Source organism: Pimephales promelas, chromosome 10, assembly GCF_988280905.1.
Source record: "Pimephales promelas chromosome 10, fPimPro1.hap1.1, whole genome shotgun sequence".
NCBI classification, from domain to species: Eukaryota; Metazoa; Chordata; class Actinopteri; order Cypriniformes; family Leuciscidae; genus Pimephales; species Pimephales promelas.
In genome coordinates this window covers 12,058,266-12,065,353 of record NC_142778.1, presented here as the reverse complement: position 1 = coordinate 12,065,353, position 7,088 = coordinate 12,058,266, and the positions used below count along the sequence as shown (strand labels likewise).

The 7,088-nt window shown below is 37.9% G+C and overlaps 1 long non-coding RNA gene across 1 annotated transcript; it reads right to left on the bottom strand.

The window, feature by feature from the left end:
* Positions 1–1,014: 1,014 nt before the first annotated feature.
* Positions 1,015–3,350, bottom strand: LOC120466387 (uncharacterized). The gene is made up of 2 exons (XR_005619757.2): positions 2,269–3,350; positions 1,015–1,469 (listed from the first exon to the last, which is right to left on the bottom strand). It is a non-coding gene; the product is annotated as an uncharacterized LOC120466387 (long non-coding RNA).
* Positions 3,351–7,088: the final 3,738 nt, after the last annotated feature.

Sequence of the window (7,088 nt, the reverse complement as noted above, 5' to 3'; positions counted from 1 at the left end):
AAAATCGGTATATACATTGTACTCCTCAAGCCGGACAACTTTCTAATACATAGTCATTAGCTCGGACCAAGAGGAAGTCAGATATTTTGGTTTGAATATGGTGAGCCTCTCTCTGAGCCTACGTCCCTGTATGGCAAGCCCTTTTAACATTTAAAAGCTAAGTTTGCCTGTCCGGAATTAACATTGTAGATATCAACAACGTCTTTCTGTCTATTCGTAATTACATTTTGGATAGTTTGTATTATCATTTAACCTGTTAACCTTCAGCTCCACAAGGGGGCTCACAGCTGAAAATGACATGCCTGGATAACAATAAATACAGCTCCTGAGAACAGTGTACCACAGGCACAATTAAGGTATCTTTGGAAAGAAGACAGTTGGGACTCTACTAACAATCAATCAGATTTGATAATGCTCAAACAGAAAAAAAGTTATAAAAGTTAAAAGTGCCTCAAAAATAATGTGCGCCACAAAAATGTTTTAGTATTTCATGTACAAATATATAAAAATAGACCTGGAGTAATTCAGATAGATAAAGGATTGAAAGCCACAAGTCTCATCAGTTTATATTTCAAATTTGAGGAAGATATAATGAACAATGGGGTTCCTGCAAACTTTTTTCCAAGACTATGTCAGTTCCCTTTCTCCCTCCCCCTGCCTGAGGCACATCCCCAGAAATAACATGCCCAAACTAAAATATTTGCAGTTGCTCAACTATTTGCACTACATGCACAATTTAGACATGTTTAAAAAGAAGACACTTTAGAGTGTATTACCCAACTGTTAAAGTTGAAAAAACTTACACAGACAAAAAGTTATAGAATGTAAAGTGTCTTGAAGATAATTTATACTGCATGTAATATTTTACAATTTCATGTAAAAATAAATGAAAACAAACCTGTAGGAATCCAGTAAGGTAATTTATTGAAAGACATAAGTCTCATCAGTTTATATTTCAAATTTGAGGAAGATATTATGAAAAATGAGATTCTTACAATATTTTTTCCAAGACTATGTCCAGGTACCAAGAAACCTCCTTGGATACATCAAAAAGCAACCTAATGACCAAATGTTATGCAGGGCACTGCAAGCTATTTCAGTCAATTCATAAAATAATGCAATTATAAAATAATACACACAACCATTAGACTTTATGCAAGTGATTTATTTGCACAACAGAACAAAAATATATATATGTAAAATACATAAGTAAAATATTATGAAATATAAAAAATAAATAACTGAGGTTCTTTGCAATAGAAAATACAAGTGATATAAATACTGTACTTTGTTGGCTTGGCCTTCATATATTGCTTTAGTCCATTCCTAGCTTTTGATGCCACCATTCTCTTGTCAATTGCAATGTTCTGAAAAGTATGGAAAAAGTGAAGAATAGTGAAGAAACTGAGAGCTTGCATCTCTGGCTGGTGCTTGGATGCCATTCTTCATCTGAAGATTCAACTTGATGGCTGTTGCATGGGAAAGAATGGAAAGATAATTAGCACTGCATGTCAAGTAAATAATTCTGTTTAGTTTCTATATAGCTGGCCATTCATTCAACAATCAAACTGATGGGCAGTCGTTTACACAGCATTCGTACTAAAGCTCATCCATTCACCAACAATCAATGGCCAGTGATATAGACAGCATTCATATGGATGACCAGACAAAGAACCAACAATCACACTGATGGCCGGCCATCAGACAGGAATGTGCCATTTTGAAAGCATACAACTCCTTCCTATATAGCACATATTTTCTGCAATTCTTCCCACCAATTTCTGCAAAAAAAAACAACAATATATATATATATATATATATATATACATACAACATACATCATATTTACAGTACAAATATTTGCATTTGTACTATAAATATTATGTATATTAGACTGTAAAAATATACAGTATGTGTGCTAGGAAAAAATGTATATTGCACAGGTGTCCAGCCCCTCCATCCTTCAGATAGCACACCACATGTGCCAGAAAAAAACGGCAAACAACTGCATAACCGTACAACGCATATAAATACATATATACAAATAAATAAATGCATATAAAGTAGCATAATCTTTTCAGACACAACTTTACACAATGCATTTTCCGTATGAAACAACTGGAAACCAAACACACTCTCTCTCTCTCTCTCTCTCTCTCTCTCTCTCTCTCTCTCTCTCTCTCTCACCCACCCACACACACACACACACACATACACACATACGTATAATGTGTGCATGTTACATAAGTTATGTATAAAGCAACTCACCGAAAATTGGATAATCTTTTCCGTCCTCAAGCATAATTATCACCGTCGTCACGATCTTCTCATCACTCATCTTCTCATCAATGTCGACATAATCCATCTTCGAGTGATCTCGAATAGCTACTACTTCAGCAGAAAAATACTTCTTTTGACAAATCATTTTATGACAGTCTGCATGTCTGCACGAACAGATGTTTGTTGACTAGCTACCTCTTAGCTTGTTATCTTAGCTCTTAGCTATAGCAGGCCTGTCAAAACATGACGGCGGTGGGTGTGGCTCTGCAGAGCCTGAAGTTTAGCTCCTCTACCGGACGGAGAGCAAATAAAAACATATGTTCGTGTGAGAAATTCAAACTTCCCGGGCATCGTTGGAATCGTGCACTGGTTGGCTACATGTTTTATCAGTCATATCATGTCGTTTCTTTTATTGGCTTTCGTTGTAAAGACAGAATGATATGATGTGCATATCATGACGTCAAAAAAACGGACTGCAGTGTTTGCATATTTTGAACTAGATATCGCTTATCTTTGTATTTGTGTGTGTGTGCGCGGTCGTAATTTGTCCATTACACTCTAAGCAACACACCCATATAAGGGTCTGCTACCGGGAGTCTGTTTTCTATGGACTATTTTATTGCATAACAAAACCGCATGATATTCACCCTGAAGAAACGCGATGTAAACAAAGGAATAACCATGGATATTACAACATTATTTTTTCTTTGGACAAAAAATGCTCTATGGGATGTTATTCAGTGGACCCTCAGCTTTCCATTCAATCTGGAATTTTTAACAGTGGATGCGTGTCTGGCTCGTTATTACAAAAATAATGGTGAGTACTCCGTTTTTGTTTACGTGCGTTTTTATGTGTACTGCTTACCTAAATGCAAGAAATACATTTGTTATAAGCTTTCCATCGAAAAACAGTGCACTGACATCGATGCCCGAGGCTTAGACCTTTAAAATTATATATAGTTTGCCAAGATTAATGATCTTCTTTCATGTTAAATCCATTCATAAACATTAAACTAGTGGGGGGGGGAGGGCTTCAGAGCGCCGTCGGTTGCCCGAAGGTTAACTGGTTAAGACATCTGTAACATAATTGTGACTAGTCGAAATGACAGAGTATGGCAAGCCGTTTTAACATTTAATCATAAAAGGGCCAAAGCCTTCGGCACCGCTACCCGGGTGCCTTTAGGTAACTAAAGGAACCGGGGTTGCGGTGCCACCGGCTTGGGCCCGCCATCGCTGCTCGCAGCTATATTTATTATTATTATTATTATTTATACGACTATTTGGGCACTTTTGGGGCCCTTAACATGCTCAAAAACTCTTGAAACTTTGCACACGGGTCAGAATCCGTGACCCGGGTACCATCTACCACCTGAAGATGGTACCCGGGCGTGGCAGGGGGGCTAGACAGCGCCCCCCTGGAACGAGGTCCGAAAACTTGGTCCATAATTTAAACACGCTTGAATGTAATAATATGAAACTCGGTACACATGTTGATCTCATCGTTTCATCTATACCTCACACTCTTACTTTTTACCCCAGCCCAACAGGAAGTCGGCTATTGAGGTTTGTTTGTAAAATGCTCGCAATGGAATGTGCAATACTCCACCTAGAGAATTCAAACACACGGCACGAAACTCGGTCAGCATGAAGTCAAGGCATTGAGGATGAAAGTTTGCGAGGGGATTTTTGATATCTGGAACGGTTTGGCCGTGGCGAGGAAACAAAATTATGGCGAGAAACGTGAAACAGGAAGTGTATCATAACTTCAGCACACATCAACCGATCTTGATGAAACTTCAGCAGTGTGTTCGCTGTAAGAGGACGATCACATGGATGTGACTATTGCGAGTCAAAGTTATAGCGCCACCAACTGGCAGCAGGAAGTGTGTCATTTTCAAAATGCTTTGATATCACCCTTTTATTTTTACCCGATTTGCTTCAAACTTCATCTGTATAATGTAAACATACGGCAGATGTAGACCTGTGAATGGATTCTTGATATCTTTGAAACTGTTGCCGTGGCAACGCATCAAACTTTACCATTCTTTTAGGATGCTTTTGAGACTCTTAGCTTGCTTCAAATTGCATGAAACTCGACAGACACATCACATTTATTAGCCAGTAGACATGTGCAACGTTTCAGAAACGGGTGTGGTGAGGGCTCAGTAGCGCCACCTTTTGACAAAAGTGGGGTTGTTAGTTTTATCTACAGTTACAAAAATCAGTATGTATATTGTACTCCTCGAGCCGGACAACTTTCTAATTGACACTCATTAGCTAGGACCCACAGAAAGTCAGATATGTTTGTTTGAATGTAGAGAAAATCTCAGAATTTTGCCAGTCTCTCAGTGTCCCTCTGTGTGAGTGAGAGGAGGGGCGCCTGTCAGGTTAATTTTAACCCTTTATTTGCTGTGTGCGACTTCTCTGGCATTTTCGGGGGCCTTAACATCCTCTAAAACTCTTGAAACTTTGCACACGGGTCAGAACCCATGGCCATCAGGGCCGGGCTGAAGCTGGTAACCGGGCGTGGCAGGGCGGCTCGACAGCGCCCCCTGGACTGGGATTCGAACATTTGTCCATAAATCAAACACACTTGCATGAATTAATATGAAACTCGGTACAATTAAAGATCACATCAGGCCAAACAACTTTCGTGCTCTAAGTTTTAAGAAGGAAGTTGGGAATTATGGGTTGTTTGAATAATTCTCCTAGGAGAAATACATCAAATTACAACGCATGTGTTTACCAATCACAACCAAACTCGGTGTGCATGAAGTCAAGACATTGAGGATGCTCAATTCCGGACGGATTTTTGATATCTCGAACGGTCTGGCCGTGACGAGGAAATGAATTTTATGACTACAAAAGGACACATAAAGTGTGTTATAACTTTGCTCATTTTACCTACAGTTACAAAACTTTCCACGTATATTGTTCTCGTCAAGCCGATCAACTTTCCAATTTAAAGTCATTCGCTCTGAGCAACAGAAAGTCAGATATTGTAGTTTGAATGGATTTATTTTCCCTGCGATTCACTCTCTCTCTCTCTCTCTCTCTCTCTCTCTCTGTGTGTGGGTGTGTGTGTCTGTGTGGGGAGGGGAGGGCTGTTGTCTGTGTTTGTGTGGGGGGAGGGGAGGGCTGTTGTCTGTGTTTATGTATGTTTGAACCACACAGTGTGGCTGGCTGCGATTTTTCCTATAAGTCCTTGTCTTTTTGCATAACAATTTTGTATTTTTTTTAAATGACAAAATAGGCATATAACCCCCATCTTTTAAATGTATAGTTTGCTTTAAATAAAAGTAAGATTGTATTTGTAATTGAAGCTGAATGAATTTAAAATTCTTGTGCTATATTTCAATATATTTGTTTTCCTTAAGATTTTAAAACACTAACTTCATTCTTTTCTGAATTACAAATATTTGTTTCTGTATAAAATAATACTCTGACTAAAAACACATTTGATGTTTCTTTTTGTATTTTTATTTACATGTATTTATGTATGTGTGTTGTGTGTGTGTGTGTGTGTGTATAAAGTGCAGGTTTTTTGAGATAAAGTAGAATTTCTATAACTATGTGTTGAACTGATAAATCACTCTTTTTTTTTGCCACTTCTCATTTACAAACATGACCTGGCCAAGAGGCTACAGGAAAAAATAAGAACATAATGTACAGCTGTACATAGTCAAACACATAACACTTAGAACAAGCAGCTAAATAAAAATAAAAAAGACAACAAAGAGGAAAAAGAAAACGAATAGAGTGCTTAAATAAGTGTGTAAATATGGTTCATGATTGTCAGCAGGAACAAGAGTCAACTATGTAATTTTCGAGGTTTTGCTTAAAGGTGGAGATTGGGATCAGAGATGTAAGTTTCAGGGTATTTTGTAGTATGTTCCAGTCGTGTACTGATGCAAAGCGGAAGGCATTATGTCCAAAGGTAGTAGAAGTAGGGGGGATACTAAATTTAATCAAATTACTTGATCTTGTGTGATAGGTGTTATGAGCGGCATGAAATAGGGATGACAAATAGAGAGGTGCCTTGCCCAGAATTGTCTTATATATGAAGAGAAACCAATGATGGAGCCGCCGGGTATGAAGGGAGGGCCAACCCACCAGTTTATACAGGTCGGAGTGATGAGTGTGATAGGGTGCATTAGTGGCAAAACGGATGGCTGAATGATGGATTGTGTCAAGTTTTTTTAGAGCTGTGTTTGGTGCCACTCTTGTGTGTGTTAAACACAATCTACTTAATACAGACAACTTCATTATAAAGATAAATAACAAATCCAAAAAAATATATGATTATAATCTATGACAAAAAAAGCCATTACAAACTATATTAGTGGTAAATACACATTGCTCTTTGTATTGTTGTAAAATACATTCATGAAAAACAAGATAACAAAAATCAAAAAGATAAATTATTTTAGATAGAGCCATGGCTGCTATAAAATTGAGACAACATGTTTTAAATGTATAGCAGAGATGTTAAATGAGGCAGCAACATACAAACTTTCTAGAACAACATGGACCTGGATAGCTGGTTTTTATGGAGGACAGTGAAGAGGAAGAGGGTGCAAATCAAACAGCTCATTCTCAGACTACACAGCAAACAGCTTAAGTTTTTAGTGCTTTGTTTGAGGTTTTTAGTGCTCTGTCCTATCTTTTATCAACACATAATAGATAGAACAGAACAAGAAAGGCAATTAATAATCTGTCATTGCATTATGATATGAAAGGCTCAGTACAGTGTGGCACAAAACGCTTATGCGCATCCCGAGTGGAGAATGATGCGCTTAAAGCCACAT